General features: G+C 42.1%; 1 long non-coding RNA gene across 1 annotated transcript; it reads left to right on the forward strand.

Annotated features, from left to right (window-relative positions):
- The first annotated feature begins 287 nt into the window (after nt 1-287).
- Nucleotides 288-3,117, forward strand: LOC140603476 (uncharacterized). The gene is made up of 3 exons (XR_012006455.1): nt 288-577; nt 858-963; nt 3,039-3,117. It is a non-coding gene; the product is annotated as an uncharacterized lncRNA (long non-coding RNA).
- The last annotated feature ends 24,665 nt before the right edge of the window (nt 3,118-27,782 follow it).

The following is a 27,782-nucleotide window of genomic DNA, read 5'->3' on the forward strand; positions in this document are numbered from 1 at the left end:
TCTCTCTCTCTCTCTCTCTGCTTGAGCCAGCCCCATCCTTCAAATAGCTCTAAATTTAGGGTCATTTCCAAATATAGTACATATCCTGTGCAGTCCCATCCCTGAAAGGCAGCCATGTCCAGCCAGAAGTGGGGCTAATGCTTCTTATTAGCCCAGTTACATATCTGTCTCCCTCTTGGCTGCAGTGTGCGAGCTGATTGGGGGCCCATGTGACTGTGTTCACGTCCAAGCTCAGTAGAATGAATTTTTCAAGCATGATTTGCAAGTCACGCTGTCACATGCCTCCTGAGTCCAGCTGTGCTGCAGCTGCTGCCTCCCCTGCATCCGTTCATCTTGCTCTTGGATCAAAAGCATGAGCACGTTGGCCTGAACTGATTTGGCCTCAGCCCAGCTGTTTGTCCCCCCATTGTCATCAGGATGTTTACAGACCTGCTGTTCTCGACGTTCTTGTTTCATGATCGCACTTGGGTCTGAAGAGTATTTGGCCACATGGCCCTGGCCGATGCAGGCCATTCGGCTGGCTCTTCTCTGTGATTGAAACTTGTCAGAGGCGTTTGTTTCAAATGTTCCTTTCCGGGTAGGCACCTGCATATTTCTACAGTGATAACAGGAAGAGGGACTAGAGCTGTATATTTTGTTAAAGACAGGTCACGAGGGTCATTTTTGGCCTACTAATTTTATGCCATGATTAGTTTGTAATTGGCCAAGAGAGCAATTTCAACAAAGGCAGATTAGAGAAAGAAATTCATCCTTCCTCCTCTTATTTGTGTTAATGGTTAAATATACGTTACCTTTCCAGAAAGTTATTTTGACTGTTCCGAAACCTGTCACTCGCCAACTGATTTTTTTATTGGCAGGAACTGTGCTGGAAGACGAGTTGGCAGTGAGTGTGATGGTGTGGAAATGAACTTATGGGCCAAACCAGGGTCCTTTGCTGGCTGACCCCTGACTACGAGAACATGAGTAAGTCATTTACTCTGTATGGGATTCCGTTTCCTCCTGTTGATAACAAGCACCATGTCTTATGTCATTAAAACCTGTAATGAAAAATATGTTTTAGAAGTACAGATTTCTGGACTCCCCTTGCCCCAAAGATCTTATTTCAGTGTGTCTGAGTGAGGCCTGAGAATCTATGTATTTTGATAGATGGCAGCACATGGCCCGATTTCCCTGTGTTTCCTCTACAAGGGCAACGAGCCATAGAACCCAGGATATTTTATATTTTTAATAAAATGTTCTTTTCTGATAAAGATGGTTTTGATTTCCCAGTAGCTCAACGCATGAAGAGGTAAATTCTATCCACCTTTGACAGGTTGAGACCATAGAACTACATTGTCCGGTAGAGTGGCCGGGACCGATGCAGCTAAACGAGAGTTTAAAATGTGGCCAGTTGGAAAAAAAAAAAAAAATGTGGCCAGTTGGAGTTGCGATGTGCTATGAGTGTAAAATAGGCACCAGATTTCAAAGATTTAGTATGAAAAAAAGAATGTAAAATATCTAATTACTAATTTTTGTATTGATTAACATGACCTGCTCAAAAATGATAGATTATGGGTATGATGGGTTAAAGAAAATATAAAGGTTAATTTCACTGGTTTCTTTTTTCTTTTAAGATTTTATTTATTTATTCATGAGAGACAGAGAGAGAGGTAGAGACATAGGCAGAGGGAGAACCAGCTGCCTGCTGGGACCTAGATGTGAGAATCGATCCCTGCATGACCCCAGGATCATGACCTGAGCCAAAGGCAGAAGCTCAACCACTGAGCCACTCTGGCGTCCCTCTTTTTTCTTTTTCATGTGGCTACTAGAATATTGAAAATTACATGTATGGCTTGTATCATGCTTCTGTTGAATGACATTGCTATCTGGCACAAGGAGTTGCTTGAGGGATCAGTGTGCCCAAGGGGATAGATCAATAACATGGATTATTAAATAGTAGCCTTATAAAGTGACTGAGGGTAACCCTTTTGGTTCTGACTGAACCCCAGCTTCCAGTTTCCATTTTGACTGGTTGAATTTAGAAGTGAAGGCTTGAGAAGGGATTGAACAGACGATTAGGAGGTACTATTTCTTAAATCAAATGGTCTGTTCTTTAATGCACATCTCCTGCCTGGTCCTACTTAAAAGTAGAAGAGAGTTACCCACTCCCATTATAGACTCAGACTCTCCCACTCTCCCAACACACTTCTCATTCTCCACTTCACCACCCCCCCCCCGCCCCCGGCAACCCAACATCGGGCTGTCTGTCCCCTTGATGCTCTGAAAACTATTAAATTAGGAAAAAAAAAATTTCAGTGATTCTATCCCATTACAGGGAAAGGTGTAGTGAAGTTGAGCTACTTCTATGTTGTTGGCAATAGCAAAAACCATAACCCCTTTGGAAACCGATATGACATCATGCCACAAGAGCCATTAAAAATGTTCTTACTCTTTGATTCAGTAAAACCGCTCCTGGGAATTGGTCTGAAAGAAACATTAAACAGAAGCAAGATAAATGTATAAAGATATTCAATGCAGCATTATCTATACTACAAAATTAGATGCCATTTAAGCACTAATCATTGAGGAACAGTTAGGAAAATTACACTGCAACGATTCAATATAATATTATGCATTCATTCAAATTTATAATTATGAAGACTATATAGCAACATGGAAAAATGTTTACAAGATAATGTCAGATTTTATAAAGTAGAACACATAAATTGTATGTAGATTATGATTGCACAGTAACAATTTTGCATGCATATGGAAGACGTAGAAATAATGCACAAAACCAAAATCTGTGTTAGGTTATTAAAAAATAAATCAGAGCATTTACACCAGGAGGCCATGCTTCTTATGGGATCTGAAGATGGGCTCCCACAGTGTCCATAAATCAAATGAAAATATATTTTGTGTGGCTGTGCATAAAATGCATTTTTTTGAGAAGGAGAAGCACAGTTTTTATCAGATTCTCAGAGGATTTTCATTATCACCTCTCTCCCAAGTTAAGAACCAATGCTTAATGATTATTTTTTTGTTTTAATAATTAAAAGGAATCGAGATGTCTCCTCTCCAGATGCTTACTCCAGGGTGAATTGCCCAGTGGGCTTGAGGAAGAAGAAGAGCCCTTAGGTGAGAACAGATCTGACCCTGGTGGAACTTGTCAGGGAGAAAGAGTAAACCATCAGGAGGCCCCACACCTTCCCATTCATCACTCTGGTCCCATCCCCACCCAGCCACCCCCATCCTGAGTACCCATCCCAAGTACCCATCCCAGCCACCACCATCCCCTCCTCTCCTCCTCCTCTTTCCCCACTTCTCTCTACAGTTCAGTGAGGCCTAGTCAGCCAACCCTGGGCCTCTCTGGATTTTGAATCTAAGAAACACTTGTGTGAAGGCCCTGCAGGGCGAATGGGTTATGCTTTGGGTCTTTGCCTTTCAGCCTCTGCTTTGGATGAACAACACCTTAACCCAGTGGAAGGCTAGAACAAATAAGTATTCAAATACTCTAAAATGAGGAGATGGTCAAGGCCAGATCTGTGGTGGGACACCAACTGCCCTGCATCCCTCAGACCTCGTCACGGCTGCCTACCACACGTTCCACACACGTCCCGCACACTTGGAGGATTGATGTGTTTGAGGAATACCATTGGATGAGTCCTAGCACTCTTTTCTCTCTTCCGGGCCAATAAAAGAAAATTTTGGTCAGGGTCATTTTAAAAGAACCCTTACAACAAAAGTCTGGCAAAGATCTTAGCTGTCAGGTAGGATTTAGGTCGTTCTTTGTCGTCCATCTGCCTTGATGATGTCTGAATTCAGTCATCCATCCCCACATCCTCCCTAGTCCAACCCAGCCAGGGCTTCAACTAAGCAGTGCTTGGGAAGACTTTTATTTCCTGAGACTCTTGCTCCCAGCACCCCATGCAGTCTCCTGAGCTTCCTCGAGCTGCAGACTTGGCCTAATTCATTGGATCGAGACTACTTCAATGTTCTATTTAGTCTATTTGCCTGTAAGAGATTAGATGTTCTGTAATGGACACCTATAAATGAGCTGAATAAAAAGAAAAAAAAATGAACATTTTTAAAAAAGTAGCCCAGTAGCTCCCCCCTTTTCAGAACTGCCGCCAGCATTATCCAGTGCTCACTTATTAATGGTCTCACTTCCCAGCACTTCTTTTTCCCCTGACATTTTGGTGAAAGCTTTTTTTTTTTTTTTTTTTTTCTATTCCAGTCTAACATTTGCTCCTTCAACTTTTCTGTCAGATTTCTTTCTTCTCTGGAGACCTTTAACCTAACCAGATACAGCCATCATAACTTTTTCTTCATGTATATTAGCCCCTTTCGTTCTAATCATAGATTCACCATTGGCCAACTTGTGGAGGGAGGAGCCACCAAAGCATCCCACGCAGTGCTCTCTTGCTTGTCCCTAAGCACCTCCTAGCAGTGGCAAGATGATGTCACAATTTTCTTCCAGACCCATTGCCACACATCATTGTGGTAAGATGTAACACTTTCTTCTTCATGACTCAAGTGACTGCAGTCCAACTTACAGTTTTCCATCTGATGACAGTGGGGATTTGGGAAGCTTGTCCCCATCACCTCAAGGTCCTTGATTACATACAGTCGATCTTACTTGTTAAGAGGTAGATCATAACATCAGAGACAGGGACTGGGCATCGGATCACACCCTGGCCACTTTCTAGCTGTATGGCCCTTGAAGAAGAAACCAAGGCTCAGTTTCCCTATCTGAAAAAAATAACACAATAATGATGCCTGTTTCACAAGGACACACATTGTACATTGTGACAATTGTTGTTTCCAGATATCTCCTCTCCCCTTTTATTTATCCTTGATAATAAAATCCTGGAGTTTTAGCTGGGTTCTTGACTGTCTGGAATAAAGACTATATTTCCCAGACTCCCTGACACCTAAGTGAGGTGATAGGAACAAGTTCTGGTCAAAGAAATGCGAGTGGAAGGGGTATGCATAACTTCCTGGAAGTGTCTTTAAAATGAAGGTTTGCACTTCTTTTGTCCTTCACCCTGGAGAGAACTGGGGTACGATGGCGGGAGCTCCTGCAGCCTTCTTGGGCAATATGGAGACTTGGGGAAAGAAATCCACACATGACGATTTAACAAACTAGAAAGAGCCTAGGTCTCTAACATAATGGAGTACCGTAACTACCCTGGACTGTTGGCTTCTAGATACTGGCAGGGGAGAGAGAAATACACTTTATCTTATTTAAATACTTCTTCTCTATTCCTTTCAGGAATTCTAATTCTAAAGAGGATCCACACACTTAATACATGACAGCTGTCACTTAAGTCAAGACCTATGCATTTTAGAGAACCTGTCCCCTCTCCACTCAACACCCACAACACAGCAGAACTTATAGGTGCACTTTTTATAATCTAACATTTATGGAGTGTTAACTACGGCCCAGGGAAGACAAGTGCCTTACAAGGAATATCTCATTTAAACTTCCTAACAACTCCACGAGGCACATACTATTTTTAATCTTCATGTTATAGACAAGCATATTAATTTGCTAGGACCACCATGGCAAAAGATCACAGACTGGGTGGCTTACACAACAGAAATTAATTTTCTCACAATTCTGGAGGCTAGAAGTCTAAGATTGAGGTGTCAGGGTTGGTTTCTTGTGAGGCCTCCGTCCTTGGCTTGCAGATGGCTGTCCTTCACACATTCTTTCCTCTATGCTGGTGCATCCCTGGTGTCCTTTTTTTTGTGTCAAAATTTCCTGTTCTTATAAGGTCACCAGTCAGATTGGATTAGGGCCAATTCTAATGACCTCATTTTAACTGAATCATCTCTTTAAAGGCCTTACCTCTAGAGACCATCTATTCTGAGGTGCCAACAGACGAGTTTTGGGGGAACACAGTTCAGCCCATAATGATGAGGAAATTCAGTCAAAGAGAAGTTAAGTGATTTTCCCTAAACTCTACTGCACGGGTTGTTGAGGTGGGTTTCCTACCCAGGAAGTCTGGTTCCCGAGTCCTTGCAATGAGACATGACCGTGTATGGCTCCCCTTTGTACATTATCATCTATAACATATTTAGCTTGACAATAAGGTCCCAATTCCCAGAACTCAGTGTATTTAGTGGCCTGAGTGACATTAAAGCAATAAGCACAGATTATGTAATTACGCTTCTCTTCTGTCTTAACTGTAGTTGTCACCTCCTAACCGTACAGGAGGCCTTCACCCCACATCACCATGCAGGGCAGTGATTGTGTCTTTCTCTGGCTCCTGGAAAGACGTGCCTCCTTGAACCCTCTGCTCTCCCCACCAGCCAGCACCCTCAACATGGCACTACAAGATGGGGCCTGACCACTTCAGCAGATGCCAAGCAGGAGCTGCAGGCTTCCTCCACGCTGCTTAACCTGCATCTCCACATGCGGTGACCCCCAAAGCCTGCAATATTCCCAAACCCCAAGTTGCAAATCCTACTTTCAACTTTAGTCATCAACAGGAGGCAGAGTATCCCTGTGTCCCTAGCACCCTGGGGCCTGGGTTCTGCTCTATACCATTAATGACTCCCTTCTACCCATCTTGTTGGACCCTTCTAGGCTCTTGGCTTCTATCCCATCATGGATCATTGACCTGGCATCATCTTGAGCACCAGCCTCCCTAGAATCTCTATCACCTTCACTGCCACAGTTTTCTCCTCTGTCATGTTCTGCTGCTCCTAGAAATGGAGAACACAACTATTGACTTGGGGTCTAAAAGTCAGAGAGGGATGCCTGGGTGGCTCAGTGGTTGAACGTCTGCCTTCGGCTCAGGGCATGATCCTTGGGTCCTGGGATTGAGTCCCGCATCAGGCTCCCCACAGGGAACCTGCTTCTCCTTCTGCCTGTGTCTCTGCCTCTCTCTGTGTCTCTCATGAGTAAATAAATAAAATATTTTTAAAAAGCCAGACAGAGCTCTGTTTCCAGCTCCATCACAAAACAGGGTTAAATAAAAACAGCTGATATTAAGAGTGTATATACACATATATATGATAAATTTTCACATCAAGCCTAAGCTATTGCCCCCATCCCCTCCTTCTACGGATGAAGAGATTGTGTCACAGAGAGGTTAGGGAATTACCCAAAGCCACATGGTCAATAAGAGACAGAACAAGAAGTTAAATCAATATAGTGTTGTCTACAGAACTCACGTTCTTAATCATTATCTAGGTGGTCTCTGCATATCACAACTTAATTTCTTTTTTCCCAGAGAGCACACAAATGCAGACACACGTAGAGATACATACAACCCAAAGACTGGGCTTGGGTGAATCCAACAGATGAATGAATCTGCACCTAATTTGTCAAAAATTTTGAAATACAAGGTTGAGTTATCCATATGCCATTATTTTCTATCCTGTAACTGGCAAAGCAAGAGGCACCCCTATGGCCTCAGAACTATCCCAGGCTCTTTCATATCTACTATTTCATTTTTCCTTGAAAAAATGTTCTGGAGTAGGCACTATTATCTCCACTTTATAGTTAAGAAAACTGAGGCTTGGAGAGCTTAAGAAACCTGCTCTAGGTCACCCAGCTAATAAAGGCTGGAGCCAAGATTTGGACACACACTTTCCATACAAAGAGGTGTGCCCAAGTCATAGACTAGGTGACCCCGGCTCTCGCCATGCTGCCTTGCCATGCTGATGCTGCAGGACTTCTGAACAAGGGGTGCCAAGGAGAAATGACAGGAAAGGCCAGAGTTGGCTTAAAGATTATGTGGCATTTATATTAGATTTAAAGTCCACATGATTGTATTAACACAAGCATTCAAAAAAAAAAAATCTGAATCCCAAAATAAACTAAAGCAAATCTCAAGTCCCCCCTGCAATTTCCCCTCCTACTTGCCAAAACATATCCAATGAAGAAACTCTACCTGGAACATCTCTAAAGTATCTGTGCTTGAAGTGAGATCCATAAAACTTGCATTTACTAAAACTCTGTCTCTGAAAATGCATTAATAATATATGGCCAGAACTTGCAGACAATGTGATCATTGTTATGGGGATTTGTAGCCAAAATATTTCGGTTTGTGGAGACTTGATTTTTACCCAGTGATGACATTTTTTCTGTACAATTTTTAAGGAAAGCAGCTGTTCATCTATTTGCTGATATGCCCTGGACCACAAAGCCAACAATGATTTAAACCCAAATTGCTTTCAATCTTCCCAAGTACTTCATTTTTATTATAAAGGGACTAGCTACACAAACGATCTGTCATTCAAGTAGGAATACCCATATGTCAGACCTAGTCAGTATAATTCTCATGCTAAACCCCTGCCAGCAGTTAAAGGAGCTGAATTGTGGAGATAGAGAGCCGCATAAGGAATTGTGGGGACCCTCTCTTCAAGAAAGCCCAACACCCAAGAATTCTAACCAAAAAATCAGGTTAAGTAGAGGTTCCCTGCTGTTTTCTAGTGGTGTTGTTCATGATACACAGAATTTACATATAGGAGTAAATCCAGATCCTGCTACATACTAGCTGTGAGACCTTGGACAAGCTACTTAACCACCTTGAACCTCAAGCTTGTCCTCTGGACATACAAAATACTTCTGTTTTAGGCTGTTGTGAAATAACACATTTCAAAATGCCTAGTATAGTGTCTGGCACAAGATTGATATCAAAAATATTTTTCAATCTTTTAATCTTTCATAGTTCATCTTGAATTTGAATTTTAAATAATTTTCTATCTAAAAGGGCAAAATCTTGATTTATATGCATTTCTCTGGGAAGATATCTGTTAACCAAAATAAAAGGAAATCCTAAAATTCAATAACAGATACCAACAACATCTAAAATTCTATTATCAGCTTCCAGGTAGTGGTTACTGGAATGCCTCAGGGTTAGCTGGCCATTTGCTACTCCTTGCCAAAGACTTTTGGGGTTATGAAGTTTGCTCACTATGAGGTGGGCAGATCATCCCTTCCACCACTTCACTGCACATCAAGAAGAAAATGCGGGTTGCCCAAGGCCAATATTTAATCCAAATGAGTTGAATGACTATAGGCAAGGCAATATTCAAGGCACTGAGGACACAAACATAAATGAGATAAGATCCCCGCTCTTGAGGGGCTCATAGGCTGGTGGAGAGACAAATGGATAAGCAGAATTTTTGGTGAGCTGGTCAACTCTGTGATTGACAAGAGAACAGGGAGCATTATGGGCCTGGAGAAGCTAACAACAGCTTTCTGGAGGAGATAATGCCTGAACCAAACCTAGAAGAACTCATCCATCTGTCTATCTACCCATCCATCCATCCACCCACCCACCCATGCATCCATCCCCCCACTCATCTATCTGTCCCTGCATCCATCCATCCTTGCAACCATCCATCCACCCGTCCGTCCACTCACCCACCCATCCATCCATCCCTTTATTTAGAGAATATATGTGAAGTGTTTACTATGCCCAAACATTGCTCTAAGTGTTGTGGTTAAAGTGTTGAACAAGCAGATAAAGCCTCTGCTCTCATGGGAATTGCATTCTGCTGAAGGAAGAAAGAAAATAAATAAGCAAACAAACATATAAAGAGTTGAGGCAGCAACGCAAAATGCTAAGAAGAAAATCGGGAGTGATGGAGGATGGGGGCATGGAGCTGGAGGAGACTATTTTGGGTCAGTGTCCCAGAGAAGGAAATATTGAGTCAAGACAAACCATACAGAGATCCAGAGTTAGCACATGAGGCAGAGGAAATGGTAGAGGCTCTTAGGTAAGAACTAGGTGGATCTAACCATAAACAAAATAAAAAAAAGCTTAAGGAACGTGCTAAGAGCCAGCGTGGCTGGAGAACAGGGAGAGAGGGAGAGGATGGTTTGAGATGAGGTCAGAGAGAACCATCTCTTTGTGAGTCATGGCGAACAGTATCCTCAATGCAATGGGAAGCCACTGGGGGCCATAGCCAGGAGAGGACTGTGATCTGATTTCTGGCTTTAAAAGGTGATTGCAGCAGGAGTTTGGCAGCAGAAGTCCAGAAGAAGGCAACTCTGGGCAAGGGTAGAGAACGCTCCTTCCACATATGTGCCTCCTCGGTCGGTGTTGCCCTCTTTCGCCTCCCCCTCCTCTCCTTCCCATCCCAGCATTGCTCTTGAAATGGCATGAGGTCAGGGTCAGCGTACAGAGTCGGAGCCCTAACAGACGCCACTCCTTGGCAGGGCTCTGCTCAGGGATAATAGCTCCTACTTTCAGAAATGTTGGCCCAATTGCTCTGCTTCTCATGGAACAGCAATGAGACCTTATGCATATGGCCCTCCTGCATTATTTGCAGGATGATCACCACGATTATTTGTTTCACCCCAGATTACTTGATCTTAAAAACATCAGGCAAATATCTTTATCTCCATGAGGAAATTGATGCACAGAGGGGTGAGTCAGGATGCTCGTGGTCACACAGTTAGTTGGTGGTAGACTAGAATCCCAGTCCTCCGACTCGCAACCCGTGTTCAGCCCACAGTGGTTCTCCATGGGGCACTATTGACATTTCATGGGGATAGTGCTGGTGGTGAGCATTTCTTCACTGCGCTAGACTGCCCTACATATTGCAGAGCACATTGAGTCTCTGGCCTCCACCAGTAGCATCCAGTTGACAAACTTGTGACAGCCAAAGAGGCCCCCACATATTTCAATACCCACCCCCCACAAAGGCTTGGCACTGCCCCTGGTGGCAAACAGTGGAGCCCAACGCTCTCTGGTATAGGTGAGAAAACAGAGGCTCCAGAAGCAGAAGGCACGTAGCAACTGCTCACACAGTTGCTGTGCAGGATTTAAATAGCTGTCATTAATCTTCTCCTCCAGCCTTATCTGCTGAGCACAAGGATGCTGACTTGTGCATGCTATTCATTTCTTGAGTCATTCAACAGAAAGTCCCTGACTGCCTAGTAAGTGTGCTGTGCTATAGGCTGAGGACGCGATGTCGAAGAGAAACATGACTTTGGGGAGTCTACAGCATGGGGAGGAGAGGATAGAGCCCAGGAAGCTAATGCACAAACTATAAGGCAAGGGTGGTAATGTCAGGATGGGGTCAGACAGGTGACATAAGTACCTAGACGAGGGGTCCTAACCCAGATGTGGAGACGTGGGGAGGAAGGGATTTTCAAGCACCCACATCTGCCCCAGAACTGGATCATATGGGACTTATAACAGCTTCCTGTTAATGAAGATGTTTAAATAGAAGCTGGATCATCAGATGGTTGGGAAAATGTTCAAGGGGGTTGGCTAAGCAGCATAGGGGAGGTCAAACCAGCTAATGTTCAGCTAACGTTCTTTCCAGGCCTATAGCCTGGGATTTCGGTCATAGCCACCAAAGACCATAAACAGAACATACTCCCAATTTATTTCTATGTTGATATGGGGCAATGAGGTAACCCCACATTAGACCAGGTTGTGAAAAGCAAATAATAATAGGAATAGGAGTAATGTGGTTTTCCCCCAAAATGCATTCTACAAAGTACTGACTTAAAAAAAAAATCTCCTTTTTCCATCTGTCTGTTTCTACAGGGAGTTGTTTAGGACAGGACTGGGCATTGAGAGGGAGCTAGTAGCCCACAGCACTGAGTGAAAGGGTGGGCTTTGGGGAGACAGGGCAGGGGAAGGGTCTCCGATGGAGGAATTTTTAATTGGGCACTAAGCAATTTTTTTTTTTTTCTCTGAGATAGCCAGAAGAGCCAAGGAGAGCTCCTTACCTCCAATTTACTCTGGTCTCTGCTGATCCAGAGGTTGGCAGCTCAAACGTCAGCAGGGGACAGTTCCTGACAACTCTGTGACAAGGGAGACAGTCTCAAGGGACAAGGGTGCCCAAGAGCCGCAAACGTTGTTCTGCCTTCCAGGAGGTGAAGTGTCAGCTTTCAGCAAATGTTCCCTCTGTGCAAGGACAGAAAATGCCAGCGAGAGAGCCGCTCTAACTGGGTTAAAAGTCATGTTTGTGCCACTTGAGTCAAAAGGACAAGGCTTGGAAAAAGGAATCAGCCATTGGACAGGGCGATGATTGTGGATTGTTGATGGCTTAGGTTTAAACTTCAGAGGATAAAGCTGTCAGCGGGTAGCTTTTCTTGTTGTCTCTGTATTTTAGATTGGAAATTTTTTACTCAAACCAGTCATATGCCTGATACCATGGGATAATTAAAGAGTAAGATAATGGCCATCAGCTTTTTTTTTTTTTTTTTTTTGCATTCCCTTCTCTACCCATCATTCATGCTCTATTTACCCCCTAAACACCTCTCCTAATGTCGAATATTCTCTCCAGCTTGGCTTTAACAAATCCTCTCACCAGGGCTGAACTTTATTTTTCATCAGCTTGGTTTTGATTGAGGGAAGCATTGAGAAAAATGGACTCTTCTTTTTGAGGATTTAGATTAATTCACTTTTCGTGTTCAGGGTTCAATTTAGGATTCCAAACATATCAGTACCATCCACTGCCTTCTGGTTCAAAACTCATCACATCTAAGAGAAATTTTTGTCCCGAGAGCCCCCATATTTTCAAGAGTTGGTCTTTAAAACTCTCATCTTCCTCCTTTGCCATCCCCCTCCCCTCCTGCTCTGGACTGTTTGGGTTTTCTGTTATCACTTCCTTTTTTGTTGTTGTTGTTTTTCAGTTTTGTGCCTCTGTTCTTTTATTTCCTTCTTTGTTTTTCCCCATTTCAGCCAAAACTCCACCTGATTTGGCCCCAAGAAGCACCTTCTAGCAAGGGGTGCTCCTTAGGACATAACTGGATTCTGGGACTCCCTGCACATTGTCAGAAATTATTCCTCGATTTTTTTTCCTGAAATATAGACAATTCTCAACTTGCGATGGTTCAATTTACAATTTTTCCATTTCTCACTGGTGTGAAAGAGATACACACAGAAACCATACTTGGGACTTTGAATTGTCACCTTTTCTTGGGCTAGCCAGGAGGTAGTACACTCTTGTGATGCTGGGTGGGGGCAGCGTGCCTCTGCTCCCAGGTAGCCACTGGGTCACGAGGGTAAACCACTGCGGCCTACAACCCATTTGTACCCAGGGAACCACTCTGTTTTTCACTTTCAGTACAGTGGTCAATGCGTTACAGGAGATTTTCAACCCTTCATTGTAAAATAGGCTCCGTGTTAGATGATTTTGCCCACTCTTTGCTAAGGTACTGTTCTGAGTACATTTGGAAAGCTATGGCGGTTGGTAGGTTAGGTGTGTTAAATGCATTTTGGGCTTCCACTATTTTCAACACTTACGATGTGTTTGCTGGGAAGTACCCCACAATAAATGGAGGGATAGCTATACTAGCTAAATAAGCTTTGCTTAGAAAGATATGGTCCCAGGACGCCTGGGTGGCTCAGAGGTTGAGCGTCTGCCTTTGGTGATCCTGGAGTCCAGGGATCGAGTCCCACATCAGGTTCCCTGCATGGAGCCTGCTTCTCCCTCAGCCTATGTCTCTGCCTCTCTCTCTCTCTCTCTCTCTCTCTGTGTGTGTGACTATCATAAATAAATAAAAATTTTTAAAAAATTAAAAATAAAATCTTTTTTTAAAAAAAGAAATATATGGTCTCTATAAAAATGTAACATTCAGTAAAACACCCCTATATAAAAATGTAACATACAGACAAAGAGATAAAAATTACCTATTATCTTACTACCTCAAAATGTATACTCTTCACATTTTGGTGTGTTTTTCCCCCAAACACATAGATGTATATGTATTCTGTGCAAAAATACTTATTTTCCTTAACAAAAGTAGAAATTAGAGCACACTCCAAGGTCACTGAAATGCAGAGGCATGACGAATTACCTCATAGGGAAGGGGCAGGACTCACTTTGCATCTCCAGCCAACTAAGTGTGTGGTTGTCATTCAGCACAAGTAGGAGTTTAGCTTGGTTTGGTCAACAGGATCACCTGGGATGATTGGAAAAATCCAAATGCCTGGGGTTCACCTACAGAAGTTTTGTTTTGGTAAGTCTGGGGTGGGGACCACATTTTTTCTTCCAAGATCCTTTTATGATTATTGCAATGTGCTGCCAAAGTTGAGGATGATGGCAGTCAAAGAGGCTACTGTTGGTTCTTGCACCATGATTAAGGTCACCCGATGACATGTTATCAGTTGAAAGTTCCAGGGCTTAAGAGTGACCTCTCCCGTTGATGTGGGAAGGTGTTGTGGGGGTGCAGGGGCACAGGGACTCAACCTTCTAAGGGCTAATTGGCCAGGAGACTCTGGATTATTTTATATCATCACTTCGTGTCTTCTTGATCCTCTTTATTTTCTGAAATATGCCAAAACACAAACTGAGCTCACTTCACAGCCTCACCTCCTTACGAGGTGCTGCTTCGTCCTCTACTCAATTGACCTTCACTCCCATTGGTGATGACTGGTTTTCTAGATTGTTAGCTGTTTGTGGCCTCTTTTGCACCATCTTCCTGAGATACTACTGGCTCTATTCTGTGGGTTACTCTTTGTGCACCTCCTAGATAGCTATAGAGAAATAGATAAGGGGTAGCAAAATCTTGGTTAACCAGAAACTTCAATTTCCAGAACACTGTAGGCTCTGTTTAAATTGTAGGACAGATAATCATAAAAAAAATAATCTGATGTCAAGGATTTCACTAAAAACAAAACCAAGCAGTCAGCAAATTTCTAGAGTTTTTTTTTTTTTTTTTCTTTAGAAAGACTCTATAAACTAGCTTTAAGAAAATAGTTGTCAAATTAGGTGTGGTTGGGGTTTGTTAACTCAGGATCCACAGATAGACTTTAGTGGGGCGGCGGGGCGGGGGGTGTCTATGAACCACTTGTAATTGAGGGCAAAATGCACGTGTGTGTGTGTGTGTGTGTGTACCCAAATGATTCAATGTTTTCAGCTTATAGGGAAATTATTTGAATGGAATTCAGTTAAAAACTGTGAATGGTCCACATCCTGACAAATCCTGGACCACAGTTGGCTGCTCCCCCAGGTTCCTGTCCTTGAAGCATCAATAGCTCAGGATGGTGCTTCTTTCATAGAAAGGGAGAAAAACATTACACTTTAAAATTGTCTTTAGTCTCAAGAGGTGGTGATGGAGACTTGGCACTCATATCACCTAAAGGCACTTTTTTATCTCAAAAACTCCAGTTTCTCCCACGGAGACTTCAAAGACTTCAAAGACAACCGGACTTGGGGAGCACCAGGCTTTGGAGATGGGGCACAGAGCATGTGGGAATGCTCTTCAGAGGCAGGAAGGGTGGATGATTCTTAACATAAGTGGACTGTGGATGAAATAAAAACACAGAGTGTAAATGTATGGCTTATCTTTCTGCTTGTTACCTGATCCATGTAATCCTATAAAATACAAGTTTTCCGGGGCACCTGAGTGACTCACTCAGTGGTTGGGCGTCTGCCTTTGGCTCAGGTCATGATCCCGGGGTCCTGGGATCGAGTCCCACATCGGGCTCCCTGCGTGGAGCCTGCTTCTCCCTCTGCCTGTGTCTCTGCCTCTCTCTCTGTGTCTCTCATGAATCAATAAATAAAATCTTAAAAAAAAATACAAGTTTTCTGCTATGGTTGGGGAATGGCCACAAAGTATTTAATCAATATTCAATTTTATTAAAAAATTGCCACATACCTACTAGGTAAGAATAGCAAAATTTTAAAGGACAATAGTGTCATAAAATAATATATTCTGCTTGTATAATATATCACTATATACATATAAATATATAATAGTATCAATTGTACTTATGAAAATCCATGTAAATAAAATAACATAATGTAAAATAACAAATTCACATATGTAAGTAATAAAATTATATTATAGATTATGTTCTATTTTGTTATATATGTTTTAGATATTACATTGCATTATAAATACATGATCATATAAATATTATATATTTATTATATAATTGTATAATTATAGTAATACAGTACATAATTATCATATGCTATATGATATTCTATGTAATTATATGATATATCTGCATTATTGGAAGGAACATAATTAAACCAAACGCCCTTCTTAAAGACCCTCTGGGCCACTGCTGAGAACAACAACTCTCTGGCTTCTCTTCCCCTCATCCTTCTCCACTCTGCTGCCTCTAGATAATAATTATCTCCTTTTGCCAAATCACAGGCCTTCCTGAGTCCTCTTCCTCTTTAACCCCTCAGCTGCACCTGACAGTTAACCTCCTGCTTGAAACATTAGAGCCCAGGCTCCTGTAAAAGGTTCACTTGCCTGATTCGCCTCCGAACTGCCAGCAAGGTTTTTTGCTTACCTCCTCAGCTCCCTTTCTTCCCCACGTCTAAGTGGGGATGCTCCCCCAAGCTCCTTGGACCCCGCATTCTTCCATCAGGCTTTCTATTTTGAGAAACCCATCCATTACGCCGACATCATTTTGAGGCGACACCCCCAGCCCTGACTAACCCTTTGCCCCCAGGACTTGTGATTAGCCCCGACTCGGAGGGCACATCCACTTGGATATCCTACCATCACGTCAAGCTCACAGTGTCCCAAACCCCAGCCACCTGCAGTCCCACATACTGTTCACTGCATCCCTGTTCTCCTTGGCTTCCTCTTTCATTCATCATTCGTTTTCAGGAGCTCTGCAAATCCACCTCCAAGTGAGTTATTTTCTTAAAATTATTTCTCAGATATTTGTATTATTTTCTTCGAATTCCTACTTCCAACATCCTAGTCCAGACTCTAGGACCTCACACCAGCATCCTGCCACCACATATGCAAGGTGCCCAGTGTGGCCAAGGCTGCTGGTCGACTACTAAGTATCTATTCTCCCTTCCTCACTTATTAAAAGATTTCCAAATATTTGGGAGGGGGGTTGCTATATGCTCAGGTAAAAATATCTGCTCAGCATCTATGGGTGGGTGACCTAGTTCTACCGATGAGCACTTCTACTAGGAGAGGATTCTGGGAGAGCTATTGCCTTCCTGATAAAAGGGAAGAAGACCCAACCAGTGCAAGTTTTTCCTTCCTCTGTCTTCCCTTTGCTCCTGCATGGAATGTAGATGCAGTGACTGTACTTAAGATACCATACGTTAGGTCAGATAGGTAAGTTTTAAGTTCCACCTCGAATGCTTTCTTGGATTAAAGCCTTGGGAAGCTGACCTAACCTCTTTAAGCCTCAATTTGATATCTGTAAAATGGGTGCAACAGTATTACTAGGCTTTTGGGAAGAGCAAAAGTACTAATACATAAATCAAGCGTTGAGCATGGTGGATGCGCAGGACCCCATCACCGCCAATAAGTGGTGGGTGGTATACCAGCTGTTCCCATCTTCTAAATTCCTATTATATTTGGAATAATTGTGTCATGTATTTGTACTGCCTCAGTTTGTCTCTCGGATTCCTTACCGCTTCAGAAACTAAAAGACCAATCAACTCGAGGCCATTGACTCTCTTCTCTGCTTATTTTAGAGCCTCCAAACTTCCTTGTCCCATTCTAGGTGTATAGTAGACTCTCGAAAACACTTAGGGACTTAATGACAGATCATATCACATATGTACTGGAAATCAGGGCTCAAGACAAATCAAGTGTTTGCTGAAGTTGGGAAAACAAGAGGCGATATTCCAAAGATGCTCGTTTTGCACTGAAAACTCATGTAACAGGCTGCTGGGGGACACCTGGAGAGGGAGAGAATTCTCCTTTTGAGAACTCTCCTTTTTGTCGCTTTCTTTTTTTAGGCCAGCTGAGGATGGCTTGGGATTCTTCACCAGGCCCCTGCTGAGCCCACACTCAGCCTTTCTTCCCATCCCCTAAAATGCAAACTTGACTCCAAAGCACTGGGGTGCAAAGCAGACTTTCCTGGACGTGAACATCCTAAACATCCCCTTTGGCATCTCAGTCTTCTCCCTTTGTCTCTTCTAGATGATTCTGTTTCCTCTCCCCAAAAGACTCTGAAAAATCCCCATATGAGGATAATAATAGCCTGCCATCATCTGGGGCACTTGGCTCCTCTCCCTAGGTTTGTACATCTTTCTCAGCAAACCAAGGTCCTGGTGCTGAGCCATCCTGGGCTTGTGTTGGTTGTTTGTAGTCTTATTTCTGTGTTACGTGCCTTCATTCTGATGGACCAGGGCATCTCCCATTTCTGTTATATCACCTCCCTTCCTTTCTCTATTGTTCTCACTTGCACTTGACTCTTTTATAGTCTTTGGCTTTCATCTTCTCCCTTGGTCCTAATCATCAGTCTCTGCCCTTTGCTTGTCCAAAGACCTAGGAGCACTGACAGAGGCAGGGCAGCAGCAGGTCTCCCACCAGGATTGATGTAGCAGAAAGGGAGCTCTTCCATTGCGCCTGAGCGCCGAAGGCCTCTCTCCTCACCAAGGCATGTAGCAGGACAGAGCTGCCCTCATGGCCTTTCCTGGATCTTTGGAAGTTTCTATTTGGAGAGGGTTGGAGTTCTGTAAAGAGGAACACCCAATTCTGAAGTGAGAGAAAGCTCAAATCAGGATAGTCTAACACCTTTATTACCCAAGGTAGGTTGGGACCACAAATATGGAGATTCAAGTATCCATCAAGTCACTAGGATCCCTTGGGCATAGGATCATTATGGCACAGTCCTATCTTCTTTTAATCAAAATGTGTATACATAGGAGGCGTTTACTCTGCTACCAGCACCCTCTGGATTTGCAAATGGAAAAACCATAAAGGTGCGGGGACTGAGGGAGAGAACATCATTCTCTTGGTCATTGTATTTGATTTTGAAAAAGGCCTGAACAACATGTCAGTCTCCTCCACCTCTCCCTTGGGGAGACCCAGGATCAGGTATTTTGCACATGAGGACGTGGAACAGTGGAAGACAGAGCACCGCCGGCTCCCCACATCCTGTTATGACTGAGAAGCAAGCCTGCAAGGAAATAAAAATTCTAATGTAGTATTTTTAGGATTTGTTTCAACTTTTTTTTTCCGAAAAGAAAACACTGAAGTCAATGTATAGATCATTAGGCTTCTAGGGACAAGGCATTCAGATCCCCTTCTCCCCTTTTCTCCTCTAACTCCCATCTGCCACCACCAGCTATTGTCCTAGGTGTGAGTGTTTGCGCGAATGGGTACACGTGTGCATGCTTGAGTGTGCACATCCATACGTATGGAATCTTGAAGCGACTTATTACTGCTCTTGTGATTCTCTGGGATCATTTCAATTACGGAGACTTCTTGCCACCTTGCCTCCTTCCTCACACCAAACTGCTATTTTGTGCCTCTGTTGCAACTGGGTCATGTTTTTGACTTTACCAAGAGGAAGCAAGGGGCCTTCAGTGGGAAAGCAAGAGGTTTCCAGTGCTCACCAGATACAGATGCTCAGGAAATGGGGGGCTCCTGTGGCTCTACGTATAGGGAACTTCTCAGCGAAAGTACCACGTCCTGTGTGGGAGGCCCAGTTTACTCCTCACTGTCTCCCAGACTGCCTGACTCCAAATGACCCCTGGAATAATTCAACTTCTTATCTATAGGTACGAGCCGGCTTCCGTGAACCACCAACTGCTCGATTGCACAACTAATCGGTTATATAAGAGGATCTTAAGAAAGAATAAAATCATGAGCACTGCATAACTGCCTTTCTCCAGGCTTCAGCCCCGGACCCAAGGAAGGGGCCCAGTTGGGGCAATCGGTCCATTTGTAAACAAACTATGGAGCAGACCGTTGGTTTTGCCAAATGGAGTCCAAGGACTATATGTGGTCTTTAATGTTTCACTCAGACTCCCCAACTCCACCCCACCCCATCACCCCAAACGCAGGTCCTAATTACATTGGATGAAAATAGAAGGCTCCTCATCATTTATTTATTTTTAGCACTTGCTCAAACTAATTGGTAGCCCTGCAACCCATACATAATACAGTGATCTAGAAGAAACTGACAGCTATTTAATGACGGATTGTATGGTCTGAGGACAGAGATGATGAAGCTTACTGTGCGGTGGGGCTTATCTGTCTGCCATCATCTGGGGGGGGGGTTCAGATTTTCAGAGACACTAGGTCTTCAAGGATTACTAACCAAAAATTCATTGCCAAAGCTCAGCAAGCCCAGCTCTCTCCTTGTGTCTTCACTTGGCCAGATCTGAGCCTTTGAGAGAAGGAGGATGTTGTACATTTAATGGGTTTGGATGAATATATAATGACATGTATCCACCAGTGTAGGCTTTTAGGAGGGCTGTGTCCTTGACCCCTGTACCTCTCTTGACCCTGTGATGGAAAAGTGAGAAGTTTGGGAAAAGCCAGAATTCTGGAGTCACACAAATCTGGGGGGTCTCAGCTCAAACCTTTCACATATATCTGACTTTGGGGGATAAGCAGCTGACACCTTCAGAGCCTTAGTTTCTTTATCTCTCAAAAGGGGGAGAATAAGACCTGCCCACCCATGTGCTTTGGTGGAATAACATGGAAACACCAACGATGGTGCCTCATACAAGCTTAGTCAGTAAAATCTTTTTCCTTCTTTGAATTTACAGAGTAGATTCCTTAGGGAGCTATGAATGAAATGCCAGGTTTTGCACTTCCTTTTTGCTTTTTATAAGTAGGTTCATAATATAGACAACATATCAAGATGACATATAAGATACCACCGAGAAGGCGCTGGAATTTTATTACTGATCAGACTTAAAAATGTGCTCAAGAGCTATGGAAAGAAGCCCTCCTTTTGAATCCCAGGCTAAATGTGTGACCTTGAATAAATTATTTAATTTCTCTGAGTCTTAATTTTCTCAGTCTCATAGGGATTTTGTGAGCATTAAGTAGAAGAACAAGTATAAAGCAATTATTAATTAAGTGCTTGAAATAGAGTAGGGGCCCCACAAATGTTATTTTCTTTTCCTCATTGATTATTACTATATTAATTTTTACTGTTTTGAGCTGCAACTACATGTTCAGTCATTTAACAGGTTTTTTGGGCACCTACCATGTGGCAGACATGGTACTAATTCCTGGGGATCATATCTTGTGGCTTGAAGAGAAAGAAGATAAATTGGCAGATAAAAGTTTATATGATTTTGTTTTAAACGTATGGGATTCCATTAGGCTCATGCTACTACTTTGTGCTACTTTTTTCATTCAAATGTATTTATTTCATGGAAAACTATCTATATCATTATACAGAGAGCTTTTTTGTCCTTTTATATAGCTGTATATTATTCAAAAACATACATATATACCACATACACACACCCCGTTTTTTAGCCATTCCCTCGTTGATGGACATCTATGTTTTCTACCTTGTTAGGAAGGATGGGAATTGGAAGATGATATCTTTGTTCCAATATTATTATATGATAATTTTTGTATATTACATTCTTTTTTATATTCTTAATTTTTAAATTAAATATTATCGACACACAAAATGACCAATTTCATGATTTTAAAAGGTAATTTGTTTTTCAGTTGCCTTAATCTTTCTTGACTGATATTTGCCAACTGTTCATCAATTATGTCAATATTCCAGAAACAGTCTGATCAAGTTTTGTCGAGTGAACCTTTCCCACTTTCCAGTGCATTTCCTCTGGGTGGGCTGTCAGGACCCAAGGTGAGGGCAGGGTGCAGAGTGAAGCAGATGGAGGTTTGAATTTTTGAGCTGATTCTTGTTAGGTATGACCATGGAAAGGTTGTATTGCCTCTCTAGGTCTTACATTTTTTTTGACTGCAAACTGGGGTTAATAATTCTTACCTCTTTTAATTTATTTGTATGTGTTGCTCATTTGGCAGTGTACCAGGTCTATCAGCTTCAAATCCCCGAAAGTACCCAGAAGTACTTTCAGAATCTGCTTAAGAGTCTCTCTCTGCTCCATCGTCCCACTGTAATCTGTATTCCTTCATGCAGAAGACTTCCTAGGAGATGCATTCCTTTAATTAAAACACAACAGACTTTAGGAGCTCCTGGGTGGCTCATTTAGTTAAACATCTATCTTTGGGTCAGGTCACGATCCTAGGGTTCTGGGATGGAGCCTCGCATTGGGCTCTCTTCTCAGCTTCTCCCTCTCCCTCTGCCCCTTCCTCTCTGCTCCTGCTCATTCTTTCTGTCTCTCTTTCTTTCAAATAAATAAATAAATAAAATATTTTTAAAAATAGACTTTATTTTTCAGAGCAATTTTAGGTTCAATTTCTGCAAAATTGAGCAGAAAGTACGGAGAGTTCCCATATACCCTCCGACCCCACACATGCATAGCCTCCCCAACTGTCAACATCCCCCACCAGAGTGGTACATTTGTCACAATTGATGAACCTACATTGACACATCATTATTACTCCAAATTCATAGTTTACTTTAGAGTTCACTTTTGATGTTGTACATTTAATGGGTTTGGATGAATATATAATGACATGTATCCACCAGTGTAGTGTCATACAAAATACTTTCAACGCTCTAAAAATACTCAAAGCCCTGCCTATTCATCCCCTCCTTTCCCCCCCGACCCCTGGGCAACCACTGATCTTTTTACTGTCTCCATAGTTTCTTCTTTTCCAGAATGTCGTGTAGTTGGAATCACAGTATACAGCATTTTTCCAACTGGCTTTTTTTTTCACTTAGTAATATAGATTAAGGTTCTTCCATGTTTTTTCATGACTTGATAGCTCATTTCTTTTTAGTGCTGAATAATATTTCATTGTCTGGATATATCACAGTTTATCCATTCATCTACTGAAGGACATCTCAATTGCTTCCAAATGTTGGAAAATGTGAATTAAGCTGCAACTAACATCCATGTGTAGGTTTTTGCATTGACATAAGTTTTCATCACATTTGAGAATACACTAAAAAACACAACTGCCGTGTCACATGGTATGTTTTGTAAGAAACTGCCAAACTGTCTTCCAAAGTGGCTATAGCATTTTTCATTCCCACCATCAATGAGTGAGAGTTCCTGTTGATTCACATCCTACAGTGTTTGGTTTTATCAGTGCTTTGGATGTTGGCCATTCCAATAGATTTATGGTAATATCTCACTGCTTTTTAAAATTTCCCTTTCCCTGATGAGGTATGATGCTGAGCATTAATCTCTTAATTTTCATCCATTTTATTGGTTTTTAGCATGCTTGGTTATTAGTATTGACATTCCATTGCAAAATAATAATATTTTCCACACGGGGTCATTATGAAGAAAAAAAGAGAAAAGAATGGGATCATTTTAAGTACATGTCTTGGTTTATCCTCTTCATTTCCTTATCTTGCTCAAGTTTGATAAAGCCAAAGCTAGAGGTCACTTTGATGGAAAGTTAGTGCCCAGGAATCTTTAAGTTTCATGGAACAGCTGATTTCAAATAAGCAATGCCTTGGGAAAGTGGAGAAGGAAACAATCAGCTTTGCCTGGGGAGGCAGAAGAAATGCTATGGTGCTTGGAATACAAGCTCTCCTCACCATCAAATCATGGGCATGTTCAAAAACAAGGACTCTGAAGATAAACTGCTTAGAATTGAACCCCAGCTCCATACTTCATTAGATATGTGACTTTGGGCAAGTTACTCGCCTCTCTGTGTCTTGGTTTTCCCATCTGAAAAAACAGGCTAAGAGCAGCCCAAATCTGGAAACAAGCCCAATGCCCATGAAAAAATGGATAAACACACCACACTGTGGAGAGTATTACTCAGTCATCAACAGGAATGAAGTATTGAGACATACAACATGGATGAACCTCAAAAACATTATGCTCCGTAAGTAACCACAAGCAAAAGGTCACACATTGTATGATGCTCTTTATATGGAATATCCAGAGTAGTTAAAGCTATAGAGACCAAAAGCATATTGATAGTTCCCAGGAGGAGGGGGTATGAGGAGGGACCAGTTCACTGGTACAGGTTTTCTATTGGGTTGGTGAAAATGTTCTGATGAAAACAAGACAGAAATGGGCATTGCACAACATTGCAAATGTACGAAAAGCCACTGAATTGTATGTTTCTAGATGGCTGATTTTATTTTATGTGAATTTCACCTCAATAAAAATACTCACTGGATATGTTAGACAGATTTGACATAGCTGAGTAGTAAATTAGTGAAATGGAAACTAGATCTCATTCAATTACCCAGGCTGTAACAGACAGACATGGTATGGAAGATAGTTAAAATATACAGAGTGACAGTGAGGTGGTCTAGAGTTCCAGAAAGAGATAAAAGATTTTGAAATGGGAAAAGGCATATTTGAAGGAAAAATAATTGAGAATTTTCTAGAAATGTTTGTTGAAAGAGTTCAATCCTCAGAACCAGGAAGCCTAAAAAGTCCCAAGAAGAATAAATAAAAAGGAAATTCACACCAAGGCATAATCTAATAAAACTGTAGAATGCCCAACACAGAGAGAGGATCTTAAAAGCAGCCAGGAAAAAAAAAAACAACACCGCTTCCAAGGTAGTGGCCATCAGACAGATGGTGAACATCTCAATGATAGTAGGAAAAGACAAAAGATGGATAGGAAATATGCAATGTGCTGAAAGAAAAAGTGCTATCAGTGTAGACTTTCAAAGAAAGCAAAAAATACCTTTCAATAATTAAAGAAACATACTTTTATTTTTAGAGAACAAAAATTGAGTTTTACCACCAACAGATCCTCGCCAAGGAAAAATCTAAAAAATCCTAGATATTAGTAAATGTTGCGTAAACCTAAATGTAGTGTGACTCAACAACACAATAAATTAATGTGTAAGTTGTATGATGAAATAAAAGGTATAACTAAAATACTTGCTAGCAGGATGCCTGGGTGGCTCAGTGGTTGGGCATCTGCCTTTGGCTCAGGTCATGATCCCCTGGGGTCCTGGGATGGAGTCCTACATCAGGCTCCCTGCAGGGAGCCTGCTTCTCCCTCTGCCTCTGTCTCTGCCTCTGTGTGTGTGTGTGTGTGTGTGTGTGTGTGTGTCTCATAAATAAATAAGTAAAATCTTAAAAAATAAAAATAAAAAAATAAGATACTTGATAGCATTTAAGTTGTGGAGAAGGTGCTAAGCATTAAAATATTACAAGGTCTCCGATTGCCTGGCAGGAAGATACACATATGAAGTGTGTTAAAATGCGTAGAGTGCACACTGTGAGAAGACCACTAGCCAGCCCTTATAGCCACTGTCCCTTTCTTATATGATAACGAAACTGGTTTTCAGCTGGCTGCATGACCATTTTTTTCAGCCTTTGAGGCTGCAGTGATTAATGTGTAGTGAGTTGCATTTTTATTCTCAAATACAAGCTGCCCCTCTTTGTGGGAGGATCATACCTCCCATCCCAGTGACATCAGGAATCTGTGGTGCCCTTTCTCTGGGAGGATTCTCTCTCCACACTCTGCTGATGTCAGGCTTGGTCATGTGACTTGTTTAGTCAATGAACTGTCAGTGGCCATAAACTATGACTTTCAGAGCAGAGGCTTTCAAAGCCATCATGAAGGTCCCTATCTCCCTTTTCTTTCTGCCACATTCTAGAGCACTTCAGAAGGCACGGGTCCTTCGGCCTTGGTCAAGGATAAAGAGTATATGCTGAAGTGGATGTGTAACATGAATGAGAACCAAATCTCCTTTAAAGCCACTTAAATTTTTGGAGTCGCTCCTTGCTATAGCACAATGGCCTCAAGTGAGTGACATGGAAATTATTACCTAGAAATAAAGTGCTACCATCACAGGAACAGTAACACCAAAGAAACCAAACAACCCCCAAACTTACGATATATGGCATGGGCTTTCAGAAGAACAGAGTCTGGAGGGATGGCAATCCACGTTACGTAGTAGCGGAACACTGAGTAAACGTGGTTGCCTATGCTCACCTGAAAGCTAAGAAAGGAAGGTGCCCACCAACTGTAGGGGTTAAGGTGAAGAATGTGGGAAAACAGAATGAAATTCCTAACTCAGCCCAGATGACTAATAGACTGCGAGGTGATGATATCGGCAATCACAGGAGTAAACTCAAAATCGAAAGGACATAAGTTTTCAGATTAGAGGTTTTTAAGACTCCAGGTGTATGGCATAGGGACATCTCTAACACATAAAGACAGGGGGAGGTTGAAAATGTGAGGGGGAAGAAGATAGACTAGGCCCACAAGAGCAAAGGAAAGCGGGTACAAATGTCTACCTCCACATTTTTTTGTACTGTATGGACACAGCTAGCGCATCTCAAACGAAGACAAATTTCAACGAGGAACAAAATCCTGCAATTCTAAGTCAAAAACAGAGGCGTTTCTCATGGGTTGAAATGTGCCTCTCTAAAATTTGTATGCTTAAGCCTTACCCCCAGGACCTCAGAATGTGACTGTACTTGAAGATAAAGCTTTTTAAAGAGGTAGGTAAGGAAAAAGGAGGCCTAGAAGACCATCTAATATGACTGGTGTCCTCATAAAACGTATCTTGGATACAAAAGGAGACATCAGGGAGGCCTGACCACAGAAGAAAGGCCATGTGAGGAGGCAGGGAGGAAGAGCCATCTCCAAACCCAGGAGAGAGAGGGGCCGTCGGAGAGACCAGTGCTGCTGACTGACACCTTAACGTTGGACTTCTAAGCCTCCAGAACTGTGAGAAACATAAATTTCCATTCTTTGAGCCACCCAGTCTACGACTTGCTCTGTGGTACCCAGTTTGCGGTACCTTGTTAGGAACCCTAGCCAACTAACAAAGCCTTCAATAATAGTAATTAATAGTGATAGCACCAAAAATGGTATACCCTAGATCTTTTCAGGCCATTTCCTTTGGAGAATATGAAAGATCAAAAAAAAAAAAAAAAAAAAAAACAAGTGGCCATGTGCTCTGGGGAGACATCTTTTGGCAAGTGTCTCCTTACAAAGACACTTTTAATAATGTGCCTTGGCACAGAGGTAACCAGCATCATGCCCTGGGGCCGATCTCACCATTGTCCTCCTCTGTGGGCAGCCAAAGGGAGCCAAAGATATAATGCTGTCCAAGGGAGTGCCATCTGGGAAGACATTTCTAAAGAAAACAGGGCGCTCTGGCTCTGAGATTTGCCATTCTGATCCAGTTTAATTGTTAACATTTATGAGGGAAGAAAGTCCTTTTTCTTTCACATCACATTGGGCTGGAGCCAAATGTGATTCTACATGCTGGTGGCGGTGGGTAATAGCAATATCATAATAATTGTTGTAGAGAACATTTCTCTCCTACCAGCTCTTGCTGAACATATTTAGATTCCAGAGATAGCATTAGGGGGTGAAAATATTTGTCCTTTAAAGACTTCCGTTTCAGGACTTCCACTGCTCACTGGCTTTATCATTTGCTATTCATACATGTTAATCAAACTGTTCACATGTTTTTATTTCTGCCTATAACTGGATTCATTTAGAAAACACTTCATATCATCTCCAAGCTAATTATTTCATTTAAAAAAAAAAAAGGTTTCTTTCTTTTTTTTTTTTTTCTTTTCTCATCTCTCTTCTTTCAACATTGAGGTCATGTCTCTCATCTGAAACTTCAATGTGTGCTCACTTTACGTTGCTATAAATTCATACATTGAGGGCATTTCGTTTTGGTCCAGTGTTTTTCCCCCTGGGAAGAGAAAGTTGTATTTATACGCTCCTAATAAATGCAAGACTTTGTTCTGCTGATCTTGCCTTTCTTCTTAATCCCTCGGGGTGGTGGCTAGAAATCTGCGCAATCCTTGTTTAAAAAAAAAAGTAAAAAAAAAAAAAAAAAAAAAAAAAAAAAGTAAAGAATGAAAGACAATATGATACAGTTGGTCTCTGTTGATTACTTAAGGAGTCTGGTGACTGTGAAAATCCTGATCAAAGGCAGGAGACAATAAAGCCAATATTGTGGGGGGAGAGGCTGTAGGGCAACAGGGTTTAAGAAAGAGAGACAGAGCTTTGCTAGCAATTTCAAATTTCTTCTTATGCCGTTTTCCTTCCCTTATTTCCTTCCTTCCTC

This window comes from Canis lupus, chromosome 14 (assembly GCF_048164855.1).
Source record: "Canis lupus baileyi chromosome 14, mCanLup2.hap1, whole genome shotgun sequence".
Lineage (NCBI taxonomy): Eukaryota > Metazoa > Chordata > Mammalia > Carnivora > Canidae > Canis > Canis lupus.